The sequence below is a fragment of the Pristiophorus japonicus genome, unplaced genomic scaffold (assembly GCF_044704955.1).
Source record: "Pristiophorus japonicus isolate sPriJap1 unplaced genomic scaffold, sPriJap1.hap1 HAP1_SCAFFOLD_294, whole genome shotgun sequence".
NCBI classification, from domain to species: domain Eukaryota; kingdom Metazoa; phylum Chordata; class Chondrichthyes; family Pristiophoridae; genus Pristiophorus; species Pristiophorus japonicus.
Genome location: NW_027252713.1, coordinates 33069 through 60053, shown reverse-complemented (window position 1 = coordinate 60053; position 26985 = coordinate 33069).

The following is a 26985-nucleotide window of genomic DNA, read 5'->3' as shown; positions in this document are numbered from 1 at the left end:
TGTCTTTCTTCATTCTTCCCACCAAAATATATCACTTCACACTTTTGTGTGAAATTTCATCTGCCATGTGTCTGCCCATTTTGCCAGATTCTCTGTGTGCTCCTATAGTTTGTTGCTAACCTCATTGTTTATTATATTTCTGAGTTTCGTAGAATAATAGAAGTTTACAGCACGGAAGGAGGCTGTTTGGCCCATCGTGTCTGCCGGCCAAAATAGAACTATTCAGCCTGTCATGCATTCAACTATCATTGTAACTATCATGTATAAGCTGACCTAAGTTATACACCTTGAGAACATTGACCACAAGGGGGTGAACTTATGGGAGACACTCCTAACCTGGACTTTCAGGTATAAAAGGGGAAGCTCCACCCACCTTCTTCACTTGAGGTCTTGGTAATAAAGGTGACTGGTCACAGAGTGACCTTAAGTGTGGGCCTCGTGTGCATTTATACTGTATCGTAAGGACATATCATTGGCGACGAGAAACTGGGATTTAAACCACGCGAGCGTGGCCACTAGCAACACAGAAGAGTGGCACTGTGTTGGTGGTGATTGGGATGACTTTATTGAGAGACTACAGCAAAGTTTTGTCAATAAGGAATGGTTGGGACAGGATTCGGTCGACAAACGCAGGGCTCATCTCCTGATGGTTTGTGGATTCAGAACGTACTCCCTGATGAAGGACCTTCTAGCGCCAGAGAAGCCAGCGGACAAGACGTTCAAAGAGCTCAGTAAGTTTATCAGGGGACGCCTTAAACCGGCGAGCAGCATGCACATGGCGAGACACCGGCTTTACACCCACCGGCGGCGAGAAGGGCAGAGCGTTCCAGACTTCGTGGCAGATCTCCGGCAACTGGCGAGCCTATGTAAGTTCCCAGATGCATGCAGAGCGGAGATGCTGCAAGAATTTTTTATTGAGGGCATCGGGCACGCTGGGGTTTTCAGGAAACTGATTGAGACCAAAGACTTGACTTTGGAAGCGGAGGTTCTGATATCCCAGACATTTATCTCGGGAGGAAGAGACCAGAATGATATATAACAAAAATCTTGGCTCAAATGCGGCAAACCACCAGGGAGTCAACATTGTTAATGTGACACACAGTTCTCTAGGCAGACAAGGGCAATCGGACATTCCCCAGCATGTAGTCGAACCCAAAGGGGGAATTCAACAGAGCCAATGGCTAGCTGAACGATTCATGCCATCGCAATGGACAGTGCGACCAGTAATGGGGCCTTCAACACCTGTTAATGGTGCGCTTAAGGACAGTTACAGAGACAGTCAGAGACGATTGACTGCTAATGGACCTTTTGTTTCCAACAACTGGGCCTCCAGCTCTTTCTGGAGGTGTGGAGGCAAACATCCAGCCAGAGCTTGCAGGTATCAGCAATATACCTGCAGAAACTGCAACGTCAGCGGTCACTTGGCGTGTATGTGCAGGAAGCTTGCAGCCAGGTTGATGTACGAGGAAGACGGGCCCGATGTAAGTCCTACGAGGCCAAATGAATACTGGGGGAAATCGCTGGAAGCTGAAGTTCAACGAGATTATGTGGAGCAAATATACAGTTCATATACCAGGACGCCACCGATAATGATGCAAGTGCTCCTCAATGGCATCCCAGTATTAATGGAGCTAGATACAGGGGCCAGCCAGTCCCTGATGAGTATCAAACAGTTCGAAAGGTTGTGAGTGTCCAAGGCCAGGAGGCCAAAATAATTTCCGATTGACGCACAGCTACGGACATATACAAAGGAGATAATTCCGGTGCTCGGCAGCACCACGGTAGTCATGACCCACAAAGATTCGGAGAACAGGTTGTCTCTCTGGATTGCCCGGAGGACGGTCCCGCGCTACTGGGGAGGAGTTGGCGTGCTGTCATGAACTGGAAATGGGGCAATGTCAATGCAATTTCTTCTGTGGAGCATGTATCATGCTCGCAGGTCCTGGACAAAGTTGACTCCTTATTTCAACCCGGCATCGGCACTTTCATGGGGGCTAAGGTAGTGATTCACATAAACCCGGACGCCAGGCCAGTACACCACAAGACCAGAGCAGTGCCGTACGTGATGTGGGAAAAGATAGAATGCGAATTGGACCGCCTGCTGAGGGAAGGCATCATCTTGCCAGTCGAATTCAGTGACTGGGCGAGCCCGATCGTGCCGGTGCTCAAGGCGGATGCGTCGGTCAGGATACGTGCCGATTACAAGGCCACCATCAATCGGGTGCCCCTCCAAGACCAGTATCCACTACCAAGAGCGGAGGACCTCTTTGCGACGCTATCCGGTGGCAAACTTTTTTCAAAATTGAACCTGACCTCAGCTTACATGACGCAGGAGCTGGCAAGTGAGTCGAAGAAGCTGACCACCATCACGACACACAAGGGGTTGTTTGAGTTTAACAGATGTCCGTTTGGGATTCGTTCGGCCACCGCGATCTTTCAGCGAAATATGGAAAGCCTCCAAGTTGATTCCAAGGATGGTGGTTTTTCAAGACAACATCCTCATCACGGGTCGCGATACTGAAGAACAGCTCCACAACCTGGAAGAGGTGCTACGCAGACTGGACCGAGTAGGGCTGCGATTGAAAAAGGCGAAGTGTGTCTTCTTAGCTCCGAGGTAGAATTCCTGGGGAGGAGGGTAGCAGCAGACGGGATCAGACCTATTGCGTCCATAATGGAAGCGATCCAGAGAGCACCCAGACCCTATAACACGACGGAGCTGCGTTTGTTCCTGGGGCTCCTGAACTATTTTGGTAACTCTCTTCCCAAATTGAGCATGCTGTTAGAGCCGCTACACGTGCTCCTCGGCAAAGGTCATGATTGGGTCTGGGGGGACAGCCAAGAAAGGGCTTTTGATAGAGCACGCAATTTGTTATGCTCCAACAAACTGTTGGCGTAATATGACCCATGTAAGAAACTTGTTTTAGCGTGCGATGCATCGTCCTATGTAATCGGGTGTGTGTTGCAGCATATGAATGCCACTGGTCAGTTACAGCCGGTAGCTTCTGCCTCCAGAAGTCTGTCCCAGGCAGAAAGGGGCTACAGGATGGTAGAAAAGGAAGTGCTAGCATGTGTATGCAGTAAAAAAAAATGCACCAGTACCTGTTTGGCAGGAAGTTTGAGCTGGAGACAGGTCACAAACCCCTAATATCCCTTTTGGCCGACAACAAGGCCATAAATGCGAATGCATCTTCCCGCATTCAGAGGTGGGCACTTACGTTAGCCGCCTATTACTACACAATTCGGCACATACTGGGCACTGAAAACTGCGCCGATGCACTCAGCAGGCTCCCACTAGCCACCACTGAGGGGGAAACTGAGAATGATGCTGAGATAATGTTAGCATGAATGTTTTCTCGGAGAATCACTCAACACTCCGAGTCGGTTCCAACGCCAAAGCGGCCTTTATTTTCGCCAGCGGGGAGGAAGCCTCAGGTCTTCTCTCCAATGAACAAAGAAATTCGTCGATATTTATATGTTTTACAATAGTTCTTTACAGTTACTCAGCCCACTTCGGCTGGACACAATCCAATCATAATGATTATAGATTACATATAGGTTTCTTTAACCCAATAGAATTCCCCTGATACCTCAGGGGCTGCATGTTCGGTTTTTGTCAGCTCGGGCTGATTAATGACCTCGTTATGTGAGGTGGGCCCCCCCCCCCCCCCCCTTATCTCTGTTCCTTGGGCTCTGCTGTGTGAAGTCCTTAATCAAAGGACATTCCACATCAGGTACTATAATGGTTCGTTATAGTTATCTTGTTTCGAGTGAGCCAAGGCATTCCCGGTAGTGGGCCTCACGGCCATTGCTCGGTCAGCCCCAGTTCATTACTTGACTAACTGAGTTCCCTAAATGCTTGGGCAGCCATTTTATATGTGGCCACTTTAAACCTAATATGAGTTTTGATATATTCAGCAGGTGCCTAATGCCTACAACAGATGATCATGGCTGTTGAAGCTTTCGAAAGCGAAGGCTCATCTGTGACAGCCCGTCAGATTAAAGTCTGGACAAATAAAGATCCGCTACTGTCTTTAGTTAAGAAATGTGTCCTGAATGGAAACTGGAAAGCCACGTACGGGGGATGCCCTGAGGAATTTAAACCGTTTCATAGGCGCAAGGATTCAGGCCGATTGCCTAGTGTGGGGAAACCAAGTAGTCATGCCCCAGATGGGCAGAGAGGTGTTCATCAGAGAACTTCACAATGAGCACCCGGACATTGTCATGATGAAAGCCATTGCCAGGTCACATGTTTGGTGGCCAGGGACAGATGCAGACCTGGAACTTTGTGTTTGCATGTGCAACACATGTGCTCAGCTGGGCAATGCACCCAGGGAAGCCCCCCTTAGCCTCTGGTCCTGGCCCGCCAAGCCATGGTCACGCATCCATGTGGACTACGCAGGTCTTTTCATGGGAAAAATGTTTTTGGTTGTAATCGACGCCTACTCCAAATGGATTGACTCTGCCATTTTAAATTCAAGCACATCCTCTGCCACGGTAGAAAGTCTACGGGCAATGTTCGCCGCCCATGGTCTACTGGATGTCTTGGTCAGTGACAATGAATGGCCCGTGCTTCACAAGCACTGAATTCCAGGACTTCATGGCTGGCAATGGAATCAACCATGTCAGAACGGCACCTTTCAAGCCGGCCTCACGGCCAGGTGGAACAAGCAGTGCAGATAATCAAACAGGGGATGCTCAGAATCCAAGAGGGTTCCCTACAAAGTTGCTTATCATGTCTCGTGTTGGCCAATAGATCCCGACCACACTTGCTTACAGGGGTTCCATCCGCAGAGATGCTAATGAAAAGGACGCTCAAAACCAGGTTATCCCTTATACACCCTACGATGAAAGAAATTGTTGAGAGCAGGCGTCAGTCACAATGTGACTACCATGACAGGAATGCGAGTGCGTGATGTATTGATGTCAATGACCCTGTTTTTGTCCTTAATTATGCTGCAGGGCCCAACTGGCTTGCAGGCACTGTGATTGCCAAAGAGGGGAATCGGGTTTTGGAAGTTAAACTTACCAATGGACAAATCTGTCGCAAACACGTGGATCAAACTAAAAGGAGGTTCAGCAACCCCATAGAAGAAGCAGAGGAAGAACATGATGTAGAGTTTAAGCCTCCACAGTTGACCGAACACCAGAACCAAGTGGAGGCGAGCCCAATCACTGTGGGCAGTCCAGACAGGCCTGAGGCACCGTAAACAGCAGACACTCAGGCCAGTGCCCAACAACTGGAGCCCCAACTCAGGCGCTCTACAAGGGAGCATAAACCACCAGAGAGACTTAACATGTGATCCCAATAAAACTTTGAGGGGGGAGGTGATATCATGTATTCAACTATCATTGTAACCCATGTATAAGCTGACCTAAGTTGTACACCTTGAGAACATTGACCACAAGGGGGTGAACTTGTGGGAGACACTCCTAACCTGGACTTTCAGGTATAAAAGGGGAAGCTCCACCCACCTTCATCACTTGAGGTCTTGGTAATAAAGGTAACTGGTCACAGAGTGATCTTCTCTCAACTATGGGCATCGTGTGCATTTATACTGTATAGTAAGGATAAATCACAGCCTAATCCCATTTTCCAACTCTTGGTCCATTGCCTTGTAGGTGACGGCAGTTCAAGTGTATACCCAAGTGCTTTTTAAATGTGCTGAGGGTTTCTGCCTCTACCATCCTTTCAGGCAGTGATTCCAGACCACCTTCTGGGTGAAAAATGTTCACCTCAACTCCCCTGTAATCCTTCTACCAATTACTATAAATCTATGTCCCCTGGTTATTGATCTCTCTGCTAATGGAAATAGGTCCTTCCTGTCCACTCTAAGGGCCCAAGTTTCCGGTTCTGGCGAAAACGTGACCTGCCTGGGCTCGAAAGCGTGCCGGAATCTTCCCGAGCAATTCTCCAGTCCTCCTGGAGCTTGGCGTGGTGTGGTGCAACGGTGTCTCCCTGGGGTGGAGCAAACCTATCGCAGTCTGCAGGGGGGCGGGGCTAAGCCCCTGCGTGTCTTTCTCAGCCGGCTCCCTTGCACGTCCGCGTAACAATATGCGCGCATGCGCAATTGGGCCTCGACCTTGGCAATCAGCCATTTAAAGGGAGAGCGGGGCACTCATTTAAAGCTAGCTGGGATTTTTGGTTGCAGGTCGGAAAAGGAGTAAACATTTTACTGATTCTTGTGCAAAGGAGTGCTGCATAGGTGCAAGCAAGGACATTTAAAGGAAGAATGTGGCAGACACACATTTAAAGCTCGCTTGGATTTTTGGTTGAAGGTAGGAAAAGGAGTAAAAATTATTTTATTGATTCTTGTTGTGCAAAGAAGTGCTGCATAGTTGCAAGCAAGGACATTTAAAGGGAAAACGTGGCACTCTGTTACAGCGAGCTGTGTGATTTTTGGGTGCAGGAAGGGAAGGAGTGAAAAGTCTTAAGTGATTCTTGGAGTGCAAAGGGGTGCTGCAAACATGCATGCAAGGAAAGGACTGTGGTTTTTAAAAATCAGAGTGGAAATCCAGTACCCGTACAGCAATGCAAGAACGTGCAGCGAGAACGAAAAACGTCTTGCATGACAAAGTCGAGAAACTAGTTAATGTCATTGAGGGGAGATGGCAGGAGCTGGACACCAGCAACAGAGGCCGCACAAAGGTGGCACACAAAGAAATCAAGAAACGCTGGGACCTAGTTGCAGATGAACACTGCGCAGTGCTGAATACCAGGAGATCTGGAGCCCAGTGTAAAAAGAATTGGCAGGACCTTGGTCAAGTCGTTAGTGTAAGTAATATCTTCTTTTTCTCAATGGAATTGCAATTGTAAATGTGACCAGCTGTATATGTCCCACCCAGCAGAAAGGCACCCTCTCTAAATAGTTATATTTTCAACATTGCAGAAGAAATTGGCTCACAACAAAAGGGAAAGAACACAATCAGGAGGAGGCCCGCCAAATCTGCACCCACTGATACCCTTGGAACAGAGGGTCGCTGCCATGATGAGTCATGCCTGGAGAAAGGCAATCAGTGATGCACAAACTGGGCCCACACGCTTGGGAGAGGGTAAGTCCTGAAAATGCATCGTGACCCTTCAAATCATCCTGCTGCCTAGCCTGCTATGTGCGAGACTATCCACGTCGCCCATCCTGCCCACTCCTGTGGTGCTAACCATTTGACTGTTTGGTTATATTTTGCAGAACATGATGTCAATCCGAAGATTCAGGAAGAGTCAGATGTATGCGATCAAGACCAAACGTTGGGGTGGAGGAGGGGGGTGGAGGAGGGGGGAATGGATCAGGGAAGAATGTCGATCGTAATATGGATCAGTCCATAGTGCAGGGCCTCACTATCCCAGAGAATACCATGAATTCTCCTCCAACATTCCACTCCTTCATCCACCCCCCATCCTTGCGTGGTGCTTTAAGTTCTGATGCGGCATGTCATCCTCTCCTCACGTACCCATCCGCGCTTAGTGATGTAAATTCTGGTAAGACGTTCCATGGTTTCACATTCTTCGAGGTAGAGGGTCACAGGGGTGGTGGTGGAATGCAGCTTGGAACATCCGGTTCCCCATTATCAGAGGTAGAGAGTCCCAATGGTGGTGGTAGAATGCAGCTTGTAGCACTCAGGGCTCCATTATCAGAGGTAGAGGGGCACAGTAGTGGTGGTAGAATGCAGCTTGTAGCACCCAGGGCTCCATTATCAGAGGTAGAGGGGCACAGTAGTGGTGGTAGAATGCAGCTTGTAGCACCCAGGGCCCCATTATCAGAGGTAGAGAGTGACAGTGGTGGTGGTAGAATGCAGTATGGAACACCCAGGCCTCACTGTCAGAGGAAGCGGGTCCCGGTGGTGGTGGTGGTGGTGGAATGCAGTGTGGAACACCCAGGGCCCCACCGTCCCACCCTGAGCCTCGCACTGGATTTGTGCCACGAGGCAGAGCCGGGGGGAGAGGAAGGAGAACCCGAGTAGACTCTCCTGAGATGCAGCGTTCAACAAATGCGCTTGACTTTATTGCATTGGGTGTGGAGGGCAATGACCTTACCCGTTCACTGGAGGGCACCATCAGAGGGGTTGGTGATGAGTTGACAGCGCTGTGTGGGCAATAGCAGTTATGCCACGTGAACTGAGTGTGGGATTTGCTGGGGCAGCGCAAATGCTGGAAGAGGCCATCAGGCAGTTGGCTGCTGCAATAAGCGCACACACCTCCCGGCCAATCAAATGCCCCTCCCACTGCAATCCCAGTATCAGCCTCTGTGGAGATCCAAGCTGGGGCCCCCACTCTCTCCCACCCTTCCCTGTCTCTTCCCCTACCCTCCTCTCTTCCCCCACCACCCCTTCTCTCCCCCCACCACCCCTTCTCTTCCCCTACACCCCCCGCCCCCATGAGGCAGTGCACATGCACCGAGATGTGGATGAGAGCTGGGTGCAGCCTTTCTTTGCTGTTGGTGTTGATACAGTAGATTTGATGCCACTGTTGTAACTGTTTTCAATTTGAAATTGTGTACTAAGTTTTGTAACTTTACAAGTATATAAGTGATCTTAGAGTTTTTAAGTGATCTTAATAAGTTGTTTAAATTTACTGTGTTAAAAGTTATCTTAGGGTTTTTCAGTGATTTTGTTCACAAATTAAAATTGTTTATTAAGCTTTCTAACTTTAAAACTGTATAAGTTTTTGGGGTTGTTAAGTCATATCAAATTTGATAGAAGAATGATTTTATTGCACTAAAGTCAAGTACATTGTAAAGATTTCAATGAAATATATTGTACATTGAAAATGAATCATGACAAGAATGCTTTTATTATTATTACACTAAAGTAAAGTACATTGTAAATGTTTCAATAAAGTTTATTATTTAACATTACAACTGATTCATGGTCCATTATCATACCAAACACAACATTTAGGAACACCTGCAAAAGATAAACATCCCTCACCCCTTCAGTCATGCCTGCCTCCCGCACCTAGCCATGACCGAGGGGCGTGCTGGTGTGGCGTGTCGTGGCTTGGAGATCTCTCCTGCTGCAGTGGGATGGTGTCCGTGGACCGAGGAAGCCAGCGACTAATTACCCTACAGTATCTGAGACACACAGGTCGTTCCTGCTGCTGGCTGCGAGGGGTTGGGTTGGGAGCTGGGGGCGGGGAGGGGAAGAGTGCTGTTGGGAGTGCAGGAGTGAGGAGGGACACACGGAGCGAAGGGTTGGGAGGTGGGTGGGGGGGGGGGGCGGGCGGGTGCAGGGGGGAAGAGTGCTGCTGGGGGTGTGGGAGACAATGGTGGGTTTTAGGGTGGCTTGCAACATGTTAATCTAACAGCCAGTCCCTGACAGAGGCACAATGCCAAACAGTTAGTTTTACAAATGAGGTGAATCATTCAAGTAATAGGTTTAATGGGATATGATGATTTCCAAAGGATCAAATTAGCCATAATTAGGTGTTGATGTGCCTGCCTCAGCCGGAAGCCTACACTTGTTTATTTATTCATTCAGCAGATATCAGGCAAAATATCATCGAAAGAGGTTTAGGCCATGTTAAGTGATGTGTTTAATGCTTCAGTCCTTTTTGTGTTTAATTCCCACCCTCTGTCTCCGGCTGTGCCTGCACAGAGCTTAACTCTAGGTAAGGTTGTTCAGAACTTACAAAAGTGGGCACTTACTCCATTCTAAGTTAGTTTGGAGTAAGTTTTCGCTGCCGAAATTTGCAAAACAGGCCTGAGTGGCTGGACACACCCCCTTTTGAAAAAGAAATACCTGAACTAAAACCAACCTAAACTAACTCACTAGAACTGGAGCAAACTAAGTGCCGAGAATTGCAATTTCTAACATACTCCAAACTAAACTAGTTGCTCCAAAAAAATAGGAGCAACTCCACCCGAAACTTGGGCCCCATGCCCCTCATAGTTTTATACACGACCATTAAGTCTCTCCTCAGCCTTTTCTGTTGCATATTTTAACCACCCAGCCTATCCAATCTTTCTAAATTAAAAAGCAGAACCACAAAGGTAATATCTGGATTACTACGTGAGCCACGAGCAAATTTGCATAGGGTAAATAAGATCAGAGAGATGAACGCATGGCTCGAAAACTGGTGTGGGAGAAATGGGTTTCGATTCCTAGTGCACTGGCAACAGTACTGGGCTAAGAGGGAGCTGTTCTGTTGGGACAGTCTTCACTTGAACTGTGCTGGTCCTAGTATCTTATAACTAATCGAATCTTATATCGAATCGAATAACTAGGACTGTAGAGAGGGCTCTAAACCAATTAGTGGGTGGGGGGGTTCAGGTGAGCGAACATGTAAAAGGTCAAAGAGAAAGGCGAAGGCAATAGAGCAGGGTGGTGATCATAGAAACATAGACATTAGGTGCGGGAGTAGTCCATTCAACCCTTTGAGCCTGCACCGCCATTCAATAAGATCATGGCTGATCATTTCCTCAGTACCCCTTTCCTGCTTTCTCTCCATAACCCTTGGTTACTTTAGCCGTAAGGGCCATATCTAACTCCCTCTTGAATATATCCAATGAACTGGCATCAACAACTCTCTGCGGCAGGGAATTCCACAGGTTAACAACTCTCTGAGTGAAGAAGTTTCTCCTCATCTCAGTCCTAAAAGGCTTACCCCTTATCCTTAGATTATGTACCCTGGTTCTGGACTTCCCCAACATCAGGAACATTCTTCCTGCATCTAACCTGTCCAGTCCTGTCAGAATTTTATATGTTTCTATGAGATTACCTCTCATCCTTCTAAACGCCAGTGAATACAGGCCCAGCCAATCCAGTCTCTCCTTATATGTCAGTCCTGTCATCCCGGGAATCAGTCTGGTGAACCTTTGCTGATCGGTAAGGGACAGAATGTATAAAAATAAGAGTGTATCAGAAAGTGGGGTCAAAGCAGGCAAACATGGTAAAAAGACAATTACAAGCTCTTTATCTGAATGCAAGCAGCACTTGTAACAAGATAGATGAGTTGATGGCACAAATAGATATAAATGGGTATGATCTTATAGCCATTACAGGGACGTGGTTGCAAGGTGACCAAGGCTGGGAACTAAATATTCAGGGATATTTGACAATTCAGAAGGATAGTCAAAGGAAAAGGAGATGCGATAGTTCTGTTAATAAAGGATGAGATCAGTGCAGTAGTGAGAAATGATATTGGCTCAGCAGTTCAAGATGTAGAATCAGTTTGGGTGGAGATAAATAATGTGAAGAAGTCACTACTGGGTGTAGTCTCTAGGCTCCCTAACAGTAGCCACGCTGTTGGACAGAGTATAAATCAAGAAATAATGGAGGCTTGTAAGAAAGGTACAGCAATAATCATGGGCGATTTTAATCTTCATATTGATGGGATAAATCAAATTGGCAAAGGTAGCCTTGAGGAAGAGGTCATAGAGTGTATCCAGCATGGTTTCCTTCAACAGTACAGAGTGGAAACCAGGGAGCAGGCTATATTAGATCTGGTACTGTGTAATGAGACAGGATTACTAAATGATCTCATAGCAAAGGAACCTCGAGGAAAGAGTGATCGTAGCATGGTTGAATTTCAAATTCAGTTGGTGAGAAAGTTTGGTCTCAAAACTCTGTCCTGATCTTAAATAACGGCGATTACAAAGGTATGAAGGGACAGTTAGCTAAAGGGGACTGGGAAAATAGATTAAAGTGTACAACGGTTAATTAGCAGTGGCAGACATTTAAGGAGATATTTTATAACTCTCAATAAAATATATTCCAGAGAGAAGGAAAGACTTTAAGAGAAGGGATAACCATCCGTGGCTAAATAAGGAAGTAAAGGATGATATCAAATTGTAAACAATGGCATACAATGTTGCCAAGATTAGTGGGATGCCAGAGGATTGGCAAATGTTTAAAACCAGCAAAGGACAACTAAAAAGATAATGAGAGAGAGGATGAGAGAGAAGATGGATTATGAGAGTATACTAGCAAGAAATATAAAAACATATTAAGAGCTTCTACAGGTATATAAAAAGGAAGAGATTAGCTAAAGTAAACACTTGGTCCCTTAGAGGATGAGACTGGGGAATTAATAATGGGGAACAGGGAAATGGCAGAGACTGAACAAATATTTTGTATCGGTCGTCACAGTACAAGACACTAAAAGCATCCCAATAATACATAATCAAGGGGCTATAGGCAGGTGGAAACATAAAACAATCACTATCACTAAAGAAAAAGTACTTGGTAAAATAATGGGACTAAAGATGGACAAGCCTCCTGCACCTGATGGCCTGCATCTTAGGGTATTAAAAGAAGTGGCTGCAGAGATAGTGGATGCATTGGTTGCAATCTAACAAAATTCCCTGGATTCTGCAGAGGTCCCAGCGGATTAGAAAACCTCAAATGTAATGCCCCTGTTTAAAAAAGAAGTGAGACAAAAAGCAGGAAACTATAGACTAGTTAGCCTAACATCTGTCTTTGGCAAAATGCTAGAGTCCATTATTAAGCAAACAATAGCAGGACATTTGGAAAAACATAATAGATTTGGAAATGCACAGTCAAGCAGAGTAAGCATGGTGTTATGAAAGGGAAATCATGTTTGACAAGTTTGCTGGAGTTCTTTGAGGATGTAATGAGCAGGGTGGATAAGGGGAAACCAGTGGATGTCATGTATTTGGATTTCCAGTAGGCATTCAAAAAGGTGCCACATAAAAGGTTACTGCACAAGGTAAAAGCTCACTGGGTTGGGGGTAATATATGAGCATGGATTGAGGATTGGCTAACTAACAGAAAACAGAGAGTCGGAATAAATGGGTCATTTTCTGGCTGGCAAACAGTAACTAGTGGAGTGCCACAGGGATCAGTGGTGGGTCTTCAACTATTTACAATCTATATTTATGGCTTGGATGAAGGGACCAAGTGTAATGTAGCCAAGTTTGCTGATGATACAAAGATGGGTGGGAAAGCAAGTTGAGAGGAGGACACAAAGAATCTACAAAGGGATATAGACAGGCTAAGTGAGTCAGCAAACATTTGGCAGATGGACTATAATGTGGGAAAGTGTGAGGTTATCCACTTTTGCAGGAAAAATAAAGAAAATTATTATTTAAATGAGAGATTACAAAATGCTGCAGTACAGATGAACCTGGGGGTCCTTGTGCATGAAACACAAAATGTTAGTATACAGGTACAACAAGTAATCAGGAATGCAAATGGAATGTTGGCCTTTATTGCAAGGGGGATAGAGTATAAAAGCAGGGAAGTCCTGCTACAACTGTACAGAGTATTGGTGTGACCACACCTAGAGTACTGTGTACAGTTTTGGTCTCCTTATTTAGAAACAGAAATTTACAGCGCAGAAGGAGGACATTTCGGCCAACATGTCCGCGCAGCCGACAAAGAGACACACGGTCCTCGATCATCAGTCCTTAAGGTTACATTTAAACCAATGAATAATGGCGGATAGATAAAGAGCATCCGGCCCAACCAGTCTGCCCCACACAACTGCGATACCCCATTTTACACTCCACCCCACCCGGAGCCATGCGATCTCCTGGGAGAGACAAAAAAGCGGTAAAAACCCAGACCAATTGTAGAAAAAATCTGGAAAATTCCTCTCTGACCCATCCTGGCGATCGAAAATAGTCCAGGAGATCACTCTGGCCATATTAGATTCCATGATGTACTTACCATCGTGTCTGCACCAGCCAACAAGAGGTTATCCAATCTAATCCCACTTACTAGCTCTCGGTCCGTAACCATGCAGGTTACTTCAAGTGCACATCCAAGCACCTTTTAAATGTGGTGGGAGTTTATGCCTCCACTACCCTTCAAGGGAGCGAGTTCCAGACCCCCACAACCCTCTGCATGAAGAAGCTTCCCCTCAAATCCCCTCTAAACCTTCCACCAATCAGCTTAAACCTATGGCCCCTGGTAATTGACCCCTCCACCAAGGAAATAGGCCTTTGCTATCCATTATATCCAGGCTCCTCAACATTTTTTACACCTCAATGAAGTCTCCCCTCAGCCTCCTCTGTTCCAAGGAGAACAAACCCAGCCTACCTAATCTGTCCTCATAACTAAGATTCTCCATTCCAGGCAGCATCCTTGTAAATCTGTGCACCCTTTCCAGTGCAATCACTTCCTTCCTATAATACGGTGACCAGAACTGCACGCAGTATTCCAGCTGTGGCCGAACCAGTATATTATCCAATTTAAGCATAACTTTCCTGCTCTTGTATTCTATGCTTCGGCCAATAAAGGCAAGCATTCCATATGCCTTCTTAACCACCTTATTCACCTGGCCTGCTACTTTCAGGGGTCTGTGCACAAACACTCCCAAGGTCCCTTTGTTAATCTACATTTCTAAATGGCCTACCATTAAATGTGTATACCGTTTCCTTATTAGCCCTCCCCAAGTGCATTAGCATACACTTCTCCGAATTAAATTCCATTTGCCACTATTCTGCCCACCTGATCAGTAGATTGATATCCTTCTGCAGTCCATGACTTTCCTCTTCATTAACCACACAGCTAATTTTAGTGTCATCTGCAAACTTTTTAATCATACACCCTATATTCAAATCTAGATGCACCAATAACTTTTCGGGGCTAAGTTCACGTTAGAAACCAACCACAAGCCCCTCACGTCCCTCCTATCCGAGAGCAAGGCAATAAATGCCAACGCCTCGGCGCGAATTCAACAGTGGGCACTCATGTTGGTGTCCTACGACTATACCATAAGTCACAGACCAGGCATAGGCAACTGTGCCAACGCACTCAGCAGGCTACCCCTGGCGACCACAGAAGGGTCTGACGAACAGGACTGTGAGATAGTCATGGCAATCAATGCATTTGAGTCCACAGGTTCGCCCATGACGGCTCGCCAAATCAGAGCCTGGACGGCCAGCGACCACACGTTATCCTTAGTAAAAAGATGTGTCCTAACTGGTGACTGGGCAGAGGCTCGTGATGCCTGCCCTGAGGAATTAAAACCCTTTCACAGGCACATGCATGAGCTATCACTACAAGCAGACTGCCTGATGTAGGACAGCCGAGTAGTCATGCCTCTGCGAGGCAGAGAGGCATTTGTCCGGGAACTCCATCGCGAGCACCCGGGGATCGTTCTCATGAAGGCCATAGCCAGATCCCACGTCTGGTGGCCTGGCATTGACGCGGACTTAGAGCTCTGCGTCCGAAGGTGCACCATTTGTGACCAACTCAGCAATGCCCCCAGGGAGGGTCCACTGAGCCCCTGGCCCTGGCCTACCAAACCGTGGTCGCGGGTGCATGTAGATTATGCGGGCCTATTCATGGGCAAAATGTTCCTCGTAGTTGTAGATGCATTTTCAAAGTGGATCGAATGCACCATTTTAAACTCGAGCACAACCTCCACCACTGTGGAGAGCCTCGCAACCATGTTTGCAATGCACGGAATCCCTGACATATTGGTCAGTGACAATGGTCCGTGCTTCACCAGTGCAGAATTCCAAGACTTTATAATTGACCACGGCATAAATCACATCAAGACGGCACTGTTCAAGCTGGCCTCCAACGGCCAGGTGGAGAGAGCAGTGCAAATCATTAAACAAGGCATGCTTAAAATCCAAGGTCCCACGCCGCAGGGTCGCCTGTCGCGACTGCTGCTGGCATACATGATGGAAGATTCAGTACAAACAACACTTGCCAAGGACAGTAGAATAAGCTGTTTGGGGAACATAGATTATAGTATTGACTGGTAGTTTTGACTCGAGTTCTTGGGAGAGGGATAAGGAGGCGCCACCCTGGGAAACAAGGTTAATCAAAACATCATGAGGAACTGAGGCAAAGTTGACACCACTGAACAAACATATCCCATAAGACTGACAGGTGATGGAAGATGGAAAGCATGAGGGAACCACTCAGAGCCAGTCTGATAAGGGTCAACGAATCAATGTAACTTCGCTGATAAGCAGTAGGCCAATCGATGGTTTGGTAGGAGCGTCGTACACCTCATAAAATGTATAACTGTCCATGTAGAAACCTCTGTTGTCAGAAGGGTTCATCAGAACTCTTCCCCTGCATGCTTGAATAAAAACTGGTTGAACTGAGGTTTAGTCTGCGTGATTCCGTGGTCGCTTTACGGGTGGGTGTTGATTCCTTATATCAGTGAGTCCACCTTGAAGAAGAGAAGTCTTCTTTTTACCCCAACACAAGTCTTCCTCAATTCGAGGTACTACCTATGATGGTTAAGGGAAAATCGTGTTTCGTGATCGTGACTAACCTGATTGAATTTTTCGAGGAGGTAAGCAGGAGGGTCAATGAGGGTAGTGCGTACGATGTAGTGTGTATGGACTTTAGCAAAGCTTTTGATAAGTTCCCACATGGTAGACTGGTCACGAAGGTTAAAGCCCATGGGATGCTGGGTAAAATGGCTAGTTGGATCCAAAATTGGCTTATAGGTAACAAACAAAGGGTAATGATTGATGGATGTTTTTGTGACTGGAAGGATGTTTCCAGTGAGGTTCCACAGTGCTCAGTATTGGGTCCCTTGCTTTTTGTGGTCTACATCAATGATGTATGTCGCTGCTGATCATCGCGGTGCAGCGAACCGACGACTGTCGATGCCATGCGGCAATCGATGGTCTCAGGATATGGCATGGAACCTCCCCATGCCTTACCATCCAGGCCGACAGAACCAGAGGGTCCGGATATGCCAGCTCTGCAAATGAGACGATGTTGGCAGCTATCCCAGCCATGGCCTGGAGGAGCTCTCGACTTGGGTCGATGCTCATCCTCGACAGTTGAACCATTTCCTGCATTGCTTCTGCCCATCTTGCATTATCATCTCCTTGCTGCATCAACCTGGATGGATGCGGCGTGGTAGCTTTAACGGCATGGGTGCAGCGATTCACAATGCTTGGTCCTGCTTCCTCCGACTCGAAGCCCAAAAACTCAGGCCCTGATACCGATGTTGTGCGCACAGGTGGCACACATGTCATGAGGATGGAGACCTGCTCTTCCACCTCCTCGAGCTCAAGTGGGACAAACACTGGGTCTTCTCCTGCTGTTCCTCCGGGTCTTCGTCTCTCTGGGTTGCAGAGGTGGATGAGGGGGGTATGGTGGATGTTGAGTGGAGGGGCAGAAGGAGCTGCTGGGGCGGGCTTTGATGAGGTCAAGGTGGAGGGTGTTGGTGTGGCACATGGCCTTTGCCTGCCAGAGATTCATGGGGTGCCTAAGTCGGTGCTATCCGATTCATCACCTGCAAGTACAACACAAACATTTCAGTATTTAGCAGCGGCGAGGGGGGGGAGGGTTGGTAATGCTGACATGAGTATCGTCACGTATCACAGTCTTATTTGAAGGACTACCATTACTACATCACCACAGCCTAAATGGCCGACAGACAGTACATTAAAATGCATTTTACATCACATTACATGATCTTGCATGACATGAGTGTAACACAAATCAGAGATAATGATCAACTTACCATGCTGTAGCACGGGATCAGCACTACCATGTGTGGTGGCATGGGGGTGGTCACCCACCAACGCCAAGGCACACTCCTCGATGTCAGTCACTTCGATGACCTCTGGTGGGCCCCCTCCCGTGCCACACTGCTTTGAGGCATTGGCTGTTCTTTTCCTCTGTAGAAATAAAAGTTACACTCTTTATTCGGTTTGCAGATGCAACACACACACACATACACACATATACTTTTCAGTAGTACGGGAGTGCATCAATAAGATCTTTACTTACTCTTGCTGCCGCTACCTCATCATTCCATCTCTTCCTGCACTGGTCTCCATCACAAACCATGGTGCCCACTGCGGAAACGGCCTCCCCAATCTCCCGCCAAATGCATGTATAATGGGGCAGGGCTGGCTTGCCATGACCATCCCGGGTGAGCTTTCTGTAACGGCAGAGACAAGTGCCTCCAGCTCATCATCTGTAAACCAGGGAGCTCTGAGCCTCCCTGCATTGGACTTCCTGGCAACTTTTCTACCACTTATGATAGGTTTTCAAGGTGAATGGCTGATGATTCTCTTCCCACTCTCTCAATGACTTCCCTCTATAACTATCAGGTGTAAGTCCCTCATGAGATTTTATGCACATGCGTAGCTGACCCGTCAGTCCCAATTGCAGGAAAAATGAGGTCATCAGGCAAAAATAAATTTCAAATCTCGTGCATGCGCAGTACACGGCCTCCGAGCTTTCCCGAGTCAAGAAGCCTGCACCTACCACCCACTCCTGCTGCCGGCCACTGCCGCTCCCACTCCCGCCGAGAAAACCGAAATGAATCTTGCGCACAATCAGCCCCAGTTGTAGCGGCCGGCAAAAAAGCATGCACCGCCCGGGTACTGCCGAAAAACGGGCAGAACTTAGCTTTGATCAAATTCGGGCCCCATGTGTTTTTATAAAGACACTTATTTACACCACACACCCTAGCCTGTTCTTCAGCTCTAATGTTTTACTCACATGTTTCTTATTTCTCGCTCCTGGTTTAATCACTTTGCATCTTTTAGTTTTCCCTTTACCTGTAGTGCCTAAAGCACAGTATCTTCCTGTTGCTCTACTCTCTTCCCTTTCGTTTGTTTTTCACGATTATTTGTCCTACAATTTCCACCTATGCCCTCACCACCCCCCACCCCCAACATTTACTAGTTTAAAGTCCTTGTGACCCCCTATTTATCCTTTCTGCTCGGACCCTGGTCCCAAACCAGTCAGGTGGACTCCTTCACGACAGTACAGTCCTTTCCTCTCCCAGTTCTGGTGCCAGTGCCCCATGAAATGAAACCCTCTTTCCCACACCATTCTTTCAGCCACTTGTTTACCTCCCTCATCAGCATATTCCTATCCCAACTTGCACATGGCTCAGATAATAATCCAAAGACTGTAACCATTGTGGTCCTGTTCTTTAATTTAGCTCCTAGTTCTTGGTACTCCCCAAACAGGACCTATTGCCTACTCTTCACTATGTTGTTGGTCCCAACATGGATCACAACGACTGGACCCTTCCCCTCCCTCTCCAATATCCTTTCAAGCTTTTGCAAGATGTCACTCACCCTTGCACCTGGTAGGCAACATAACATGTGAAACTCTCGATCTTCCTTGCAAAGGATGCTATCTATCCTCCTAATTATAGAATCCCCTACATCTACCACATTATGCTTCCCCCCTTAGCACAGCTTCCTGCTCCAAAGAGCCATGGTTCGCCTTCTGGCTGTCCTTCTGGCAGTTCATCCTTATGCTCACAAATAGCGAGTGCATTGTACCTGTTAGATAGGATCAGTTTCTGTGGATTCTCTTTATTTCACCTGGGTTCCCCTTATCCTGCACACTATCGGTCACATCAGCCCCATTCTGAAACTGCACCTCTCTACAAGATGTGACCGAAGTCTGAAGCGAACTATCCAGATATACCTCCCCTTTCCTTATGTGTCAAAGTGTCTCCAACTCGCATTCCAGCTCAATGACTCTGAGCCGGAGAGATTTGAGATGGAGACTCCTACTGCAGACGTGTTTGCTCGGGACAGTCTCGCTGTCCACAAACTCCCACATACTGCAGTCCAGACATACAACCTGCTCTGCCATATTGTCATTATATACTTTTGGGATCACTAGCCACTAGATGGCGTCACTGTTGGAGGCCATTGGGTTGCACGCACATGTGTGCAGCCCAAGTATAAAACATAGAAACATAGAAAATAGGTGCAGGAGTAGGCCATTCGGCCCTTCTAGCCTGCACCGCTATTCAATGAGTTCATGGCTGAACATTCAACTTCAGTACCCCATTCCTGCTTTCTCGCCATACCCCTTGATCCCCCTAGCAGTAAGGACCTCATCTAACTCCTTTTTGAATATATTTAGTGAATTGGCCTCAACAACTTTCTGTGGTAGAGAATTCCACAGGTTCACCACTCTCTGGGTGAAGAAGTTCCTCCGCATCTCGGTCCTAAATGGCTTACCCCTTATCCTTAGACTGTGACCCCTGGTTCTGGACTTCCCCAACATTGGGAACATTCTTCCTGCATCTAACCTGTCTAACCCCGTCAGAATTTTATATGTTTCTATGAGGTCCCCTCTCATTCTTCTGAACTCCAGTGAATACAAGCCCAGTTGATCCAGTCTTTCTTGATAGGTCAGTCCCGCCATCCCGGGAATCAGTCTGGTGAACCTTCGCTGCACTCCCTCAATAGCAAGAATGTCCTTCCTCAGGTTAGGAGACCAAAACTGTACACAATACTCCAGGTGTGGCCTCACCAATGCCCTGTACAACTGTAGCAACACTTCCCTGCCCCTGTACTCAAATCCCCTTGCTATGAAGGCCAACATGCCATTTGCTTTCTTAACCGCCTGCTGCACCTGCATGCCAACCTTCAATGACTGATGTACCATGACACCCAGGTCTCTTTGCACCTCCCCTTTTCCTAATCTGTCACCATTCAGATAATAGTCTGTCTCTCTGTTTTTACCACCAAAGTGGATAACCTCACATTTATCCACATTATACTTCATCTGCCATGCATTTGCCCACTCACCTAACCTATCCAAGTCGCTCTGCAGCCTCACAGCATCCTCCTCGCAGCTCACAGTGCCACCCAACTTAGTGTCATCCGCAAATTTGGAGATACTACATTTAATCCCCTCATCTAAATCATTAATGTACAGTGTAAACAGCTGGGGCCCCAGCACAGAACCTTGCGGTACCCCACTAGTCACTGCCTGCCATTCTGAAAAGTACCCATTTACTCCTACTCTTTGCTTCCTGTCTGACAACCAGTTCTCAATCCATGTCAGTACACTACCCCCAATCCCATGTGCTCTAACTTTGCACATCAATCTCTTGTGTGGGACCTTGTCGAACGCCTTCTGAAAGTCCAAATATACCACATCAACTGGTTCTCCCTTATCCACTCTACTGGAAACATCCTCAAAAAATTCCAGAAGATTTGTCAAGCATGATTTCCCTTTCACAAATCCATGCTGACTTGGACCTATCATGTCACCTCTTTCCAAATGCACTGCTATGACATCCTTAATAATTGATTCCATCATTTTACCCACTACCGATGTCAGGCTGACCGATCTATAATTCCCTGTTTTCTCTCTCCCTCCTTTTTTAAAAAGTGGGGTTACATTGGCTACCCTCCACTCTATAGGAACTGATCCAGAGTCAATGGAATGTTGGAAAATGACTGTCAACGCATCCACTATTTCCAAGGCCACCTCCTTAAGTACTCTGGGATGCAGTCCATCAGGCCCTGGGGATTTATCGGCCTTCAATCCCATCAATTTCCCCAACACAATTTCCCGGCTAATAAGGATTTCCCTCAGTTCCTCCTCCTTACTAGACCCCCCGACCCCTTTTATAACCGGAAGGTTGTTCGTGTCCTCCTTCGTGAATACCGAACCAAAGTACTTGTTCAATTGGTCCGCCATTTCTTTGTTCCCCGTTATGACTTCCCCTGATTCTGACTGCAGGGGACCTACGTTTGTCTTTACTAACCTTTTTCTCTTTACATATCTATAGAAACTTTTGCAATCCGTCTTAATGTTCCCTGCAAGCTTCTTCTCATACTCCATTTTCCCTGCCCTAATCAAACCCTTTGTCCTCCTCTGCTGAGTTCTAAATTTCTCCCAGTCCCCAGGTTCGCTGCTATTTCTGGCCAATTTGTATGCCACTTCCTTGGCTTTAATACTATCCCTGATTTCCCTTGATAGCCACGGTTGAGCCACCTTCCCTTTTTTATTTCTATGCCAGACAGGAATGTACAATTGTTGTAGTTCATCCATGCGGTCTCTAAATGTCTGCCATTGCCCATCCACAGTCAACCCCTTAAGTATCATTCGCCAATCCATCTCAGCCAATTCACGCCTCATACCTTCAAAGTTAGCCTTCTTTAAGTTCTGGACCATGGTCTCTGAATTAACTGTTTCATTCTCCATCCTAATGCAGAATTCCACCATATTATGGTCACTCTTCCCCAAGGGGCCTCGCACAACGAGATTGCTAATTAATCCTTTCTCATTACATAACACCCAGTCTAAGATGGCCTCCCCCCTAGTTGGTTCCTCGACATATTGGTCTAAAAAACCATCCCTTATGCACTCCAGAAAATCCTCCTCCACCGTATTGCTTCCAGTTTGGTTAGCCCAATCTATGTGCATATTAAAGTCACCCATTATAACTGCTGCACCTTTATTGCACGCACCCCTAATTTCCTGTTTGATGCCCTCCCCAACATCACTACTACTGTTTGGAGGTCTGTACACAACTCCCACTAACGTTTTTTGCCCTTTGGTGTTCTGCAGCTCTACCCATATAGATTCCACATCATCCAAGCTAATGTCCTTCCTAACTATTGCCTTAATCTCCTCCTTAACCAGCAATGCCACCCCACCTCCTTTTCCTTTTATTCTATCCTTCCTGAATGTTGAATACCCCTGGATGTTGAGTTCCCAGCCCTGCTCATCCTGGAGCCACGTCTCCGTAATCCCAATCACATCATATTTGTTAACATCTATTTGCACAGTTAATTCATCCACCTTATTGCGGATACTCCTTGCATTAAGACACAAAGCCTTTAGGCTTGTTTTTTTAACACCCTCTGTCCTTTTAGAATTTTGCTGTACAATGGCCCTTTTTGTTCTTTGCCTTGGGTTTCTCTGCCCTCCACTTTTCCTCATCTCCTTTCTGTCTTTTGTTTTTGCCTCCTTTTTGTTTCCCTCTATCTCCCTGCATTGGTTCCCATCCCCCTGCCATATTAGTTTAACTCCTCCCCAACAGCACTAGCAAACACTCCCCCGAGGACATTGGTTCCGATTCTGCCCAGGTGCAGACCGTCCGGTTTGTACTGGTCCCACCTCCCCCAGAACCGGTTCCAATGCCCCAGGAATTTGAATCCCTCCCTGCTGCACCATTGCTCAAGCCACGTATTCATCTGAGCTATCCTGCGATTCCTGCTCTGACTAGCACGTGGCACTGGTAGCAATCCCGAGATTACTACTTTTGAGGTCCTACTTTTTAATTTAGCTCCTAGCTCCTTAAATTCATTTCGTAGGAACTCATCCCTTTTTTTACCTATGTCATTGGTACCAACGTGCACCACGACAACTGGCTGTTCTCCCTCCCTTTTTAGAATGTCCTGCACCCGCTCCGAGACATCCTTGACCCTTGCACCAGGGAGGCAACATACCATCCTGGAGTCTCGGTTGCGGCCGCAGAAACGCCTATCTATTCCCCTTACAATTGAATCCCCTATCACTATCGCTCGCCCACTCTTTTTCCTGCCCTCCTGTGCAACAGAGCTAGCCACGGTGCCATGAACTTGGCTGCTGCTGCCCACTCCTGATGAGTCATCCCCCTCAACAGCACTCAAAGCAGTGTATCTGTTTTGCAGTGGGATGACCACAGTGGTCCCCTGCACTACCTTCCTTGCACTACTCTTCCTGCTGGTCTTCCATTCCCTCGCTGGCTGTGGACCCTTCTCCTGCGGTAAGACCAACTCGCTACACGTGATACTCACGTCATTCTCAGCATCGTGGATGCTCCAGAGTGAATCCACCTTCAGCTCCAACTCCGCAACGCGGACCGTCAGTAGCCAGAGGTGGACACACTTCCCGCACATGTAGTCGTCAGGGACACTGGTGTTGTCCCCGTGTTCCCACATGGTACAGGAGGAGCATATCACATGACCGAGCTGTCCTGCCATGACTTGACCCTTAGATACACTTAAATTGCCGACAACAATGTTAAAAGTTACTGACTAATAAAGAAAAAGAAAAACTACTCACCAATCAGCAGCCAATCACTTACCACGTTGGCTGTGACGTCACCTTTTGATTTCTTTCTACTTCTTTTTTGACTTCTCTCAGCTGGAGCTGCACCGGTACGCCTCTCTCGACTCCCGCCTCTCTCGACGCTCCCCGGACTGCTGAGCCTTTTATAGGCCGCTGCCTCTCTCGACTCCCGCCTCTCTCGACGCTCCCCGGACTGCTGAGCCTTTTATAGGCCGCTGCCTCTCTCGACTCCCGCCTCTCTCGACGCTCCCCGGACTGCTGAGCCTTTTATAGGCCGCTGCCTCTCTCGACTCCCGCCTCTCTCGACGCTCCCCGGACTGCTGAGCCTTTTATAGGCCGCTGCCTCTCTCGACTCCCGCCTCTCTCGACGCTCCCCGGACTGCTGAGCCTTTTATAGGCCGCTGCCTCTCTCGACTCCCGCCTCTCTCGACGCTCCCCGGACTGCTGAGCCTTTTATAGGCCGCTGCCTCTCTCGACTCCCGCCTCTCTCGACGCTCCCCGGACTGCTGAGCCTTTTATAGGCTGCTGCCTCTCTCGACTCCTGCCTCTCTCGACGCTCCCCGGACTGCTGAGCCTTTTATAGGCCGCTGCCTCTCTCGACTCCAAAAGGCCAGCCATTTTGTATATTAGTCATTTTGGGCCTTAATAAAGCAGAGCCAAGGTCCTACCTCTTGGAGTTAAACAGTATTCAGTCTAAAAGTTATTGTATACACAACATTTGGCAACGAGGCAACAAGAACCTTTGCAAGCAAAAATGAGCACAATTGGATTGTTGGAGTGATTCATGGAAGGAGAAGATTGGGCAGACTTTGTGAGCCGTTTGTGCCAGCTCTTCTTGGCCAACAAAATGGATCAGTTCAGCGATGCAGATCAGCGCCAGGCGGTGTTCCTCACGGTTTGTGGTCCAAAAATTTATGGTCTGATAAAGAATCTACTCCTGCCTGTGAGTCCCACAAAGAACACGTATGAAGAATTGTGTACACTGGTACAGGACCACCTTAAGCCAGACGAAGGCATCATCATCTCGAGATACAGATTTTACACGCACGTTCGCTCAGAGGGCCAGAATGCGGCGGAGTTCCTTGCCGACCTGAGACATCTAGCGGGATCGTGTAAGTTCGGGGCTGTGTTGGCAGGCATGCTGCGGGACTTCTTTGTAGTCGGTATCAACCATGAGATGATCCAACGTAAACTACTGGCGGTGGAGACTTTGGACTTGAACAGGGCCATCACGATCGCTCAGTCATGCATGACAACTGATAGAAGTCTAAAGCAGATATCAGTGAAAAATCGAAACTCGGCAAGTACTGTAAATATGATTGATTCAGCAGAGCGGCACATGGCAGGGCCTACCCGACTGCGTACGCAAAACCTGTGGCTGCCCAAAGTTCGCCAGCGGGAATGCATCCAATTTCTCCTTGTTGGCATTGTGGGGGAAATCACTGGCAATTTAGCAATATAATTGCAAAGGCTGTCGAAGAGTGGGGCATCTCCAGCGCCAGTGTCCGCAGATGAGCAAGCTTGCTGCGACACACCACGTGGAGGATGATGGTCAAACTAGCGTGGATCCGACTACGCAATCTGAGATACCACAGGAGGAAGTGTATGGATTGAACTCGTTCCTAACTAAGAGCAAACCGATAATGATCAACATGAAATTTAATGGGGTGCCGGTATCGATGGAACTGGGCACGGGGGTGAGTCAATCGATAATGAGCCAGAGGGCATTCAACAAGCTGTGGGATACTAAGGCTGTGAGGCCCAGGCTGAGTCCAGTCAATGCCAAGTTGTGCACGTACACCAAGGAGCTCATAATGGTGATTGGCAGTGCCACAATTAAAGTGTCGTATGACGGTGCGGTTCACGAGTTACCGTTATGGATTGTCCCAGGCAATGGCCCAACGCTGTTCGGCAGGAACTGGCTTGAAAAAATCAGATGCAATTGGAACGACATCAAGGCGTTGTCGTCGGAGAAAGATACATGTGCCCAAGTACTGAGTAAGATCCCCTCGCTGTTCGAACCAGGCATCGGCAACTTCATGGGAGCCAAGGTGCAGATCCACGTGGATTCGGATGCAAGACCCGTCCATCTTAAAGCTCGGGCAGTTCTGTATATGATGAGGGAGAAGGTCGAAATTGAACTGGACAGACTCCAGCATGAAGGAATCATATCACCAGCTGAATTTAATGAAAGGGGCAGCCCCATTGTTCCTGTGGTGAAAAGTGATGGCACAGTCAGAATCTGTGGAGACTACAAGGCTACGATCAACAGGGTTTTGAAACAGGATCAGTATCCATTACCGAAGGCTGATGACTTGTTTGCAATGCTAGCCGGGGGGTGAAGTCATTCACCAAACTGGACTTGATGTCAGCCTACATGACACAGGAGCTGGTCGCGACATCGAAGAGACTTACGTTCATTAACAAGCATAAAGGACTGTTTATTTATCGCAGGTGCCCTTTTGGAATTTGCTCGGTTGCAGCAATATTTCAGAGGAACATGGAGAGTCTACTGAAGTCCGTTCCCAGAACCGTCATGTTCCAAGATGACATCCTGATCACAGGTCGTGACTCCGAGGAACATCTGAACAACTTGGAAAAGGTTCTACATCGTCTGGACAAAGTGGAACTCAGACTGAAATGCTCGAAGTGCGTCTTCATGGCACCAGACGTCGAATTGCTGGGGAGGAAAATTGCTGATGATGGCATCAGTTCCACGGACGCGAAAAACAAGGCCATCAAGAATGCACCCAAGCCGTAGGATGTGACGGAGCTGCATTCGTTCCTGGGTCTACTCAACTACTTCAGTAACTTCTTCCCTAGATTGAGCACCTTATTAGAACCACTGCACATGCTGCTAAGACAAGGCGATAACTGGGTGTGGGGTGCGTCTCTAAACAGAACTCTTGAGAAAGCCACTAGTTGAGTAGACCCAGGAACGAACGCAGCTCCGTCACATTCTGTGGCTTGGGTGCATTCTTGATGGCTTTGTTTTTCGCATTCGTGGGACTGATGCCGTCATCAGCAATTTTCCTCCCCAGGAATTCGACCTCTGGTGCCATGAAGCCACTAATCTGCTTTTCTCTAACAAGCTGCTCGTACATTATGACCCATGTAAACATTTAGTATTGGCCTATGATGCTTCGTCATGGAATTGGTTGCGTCCTCCAACAAGCTAAGTCGGGTAAACTTCAACCAGTCGCGTATGCTTCAAAAAGTTTGTCTGAAGCGGAAAGAGCCTACAACATTACAATTCTGTAAAGAAAG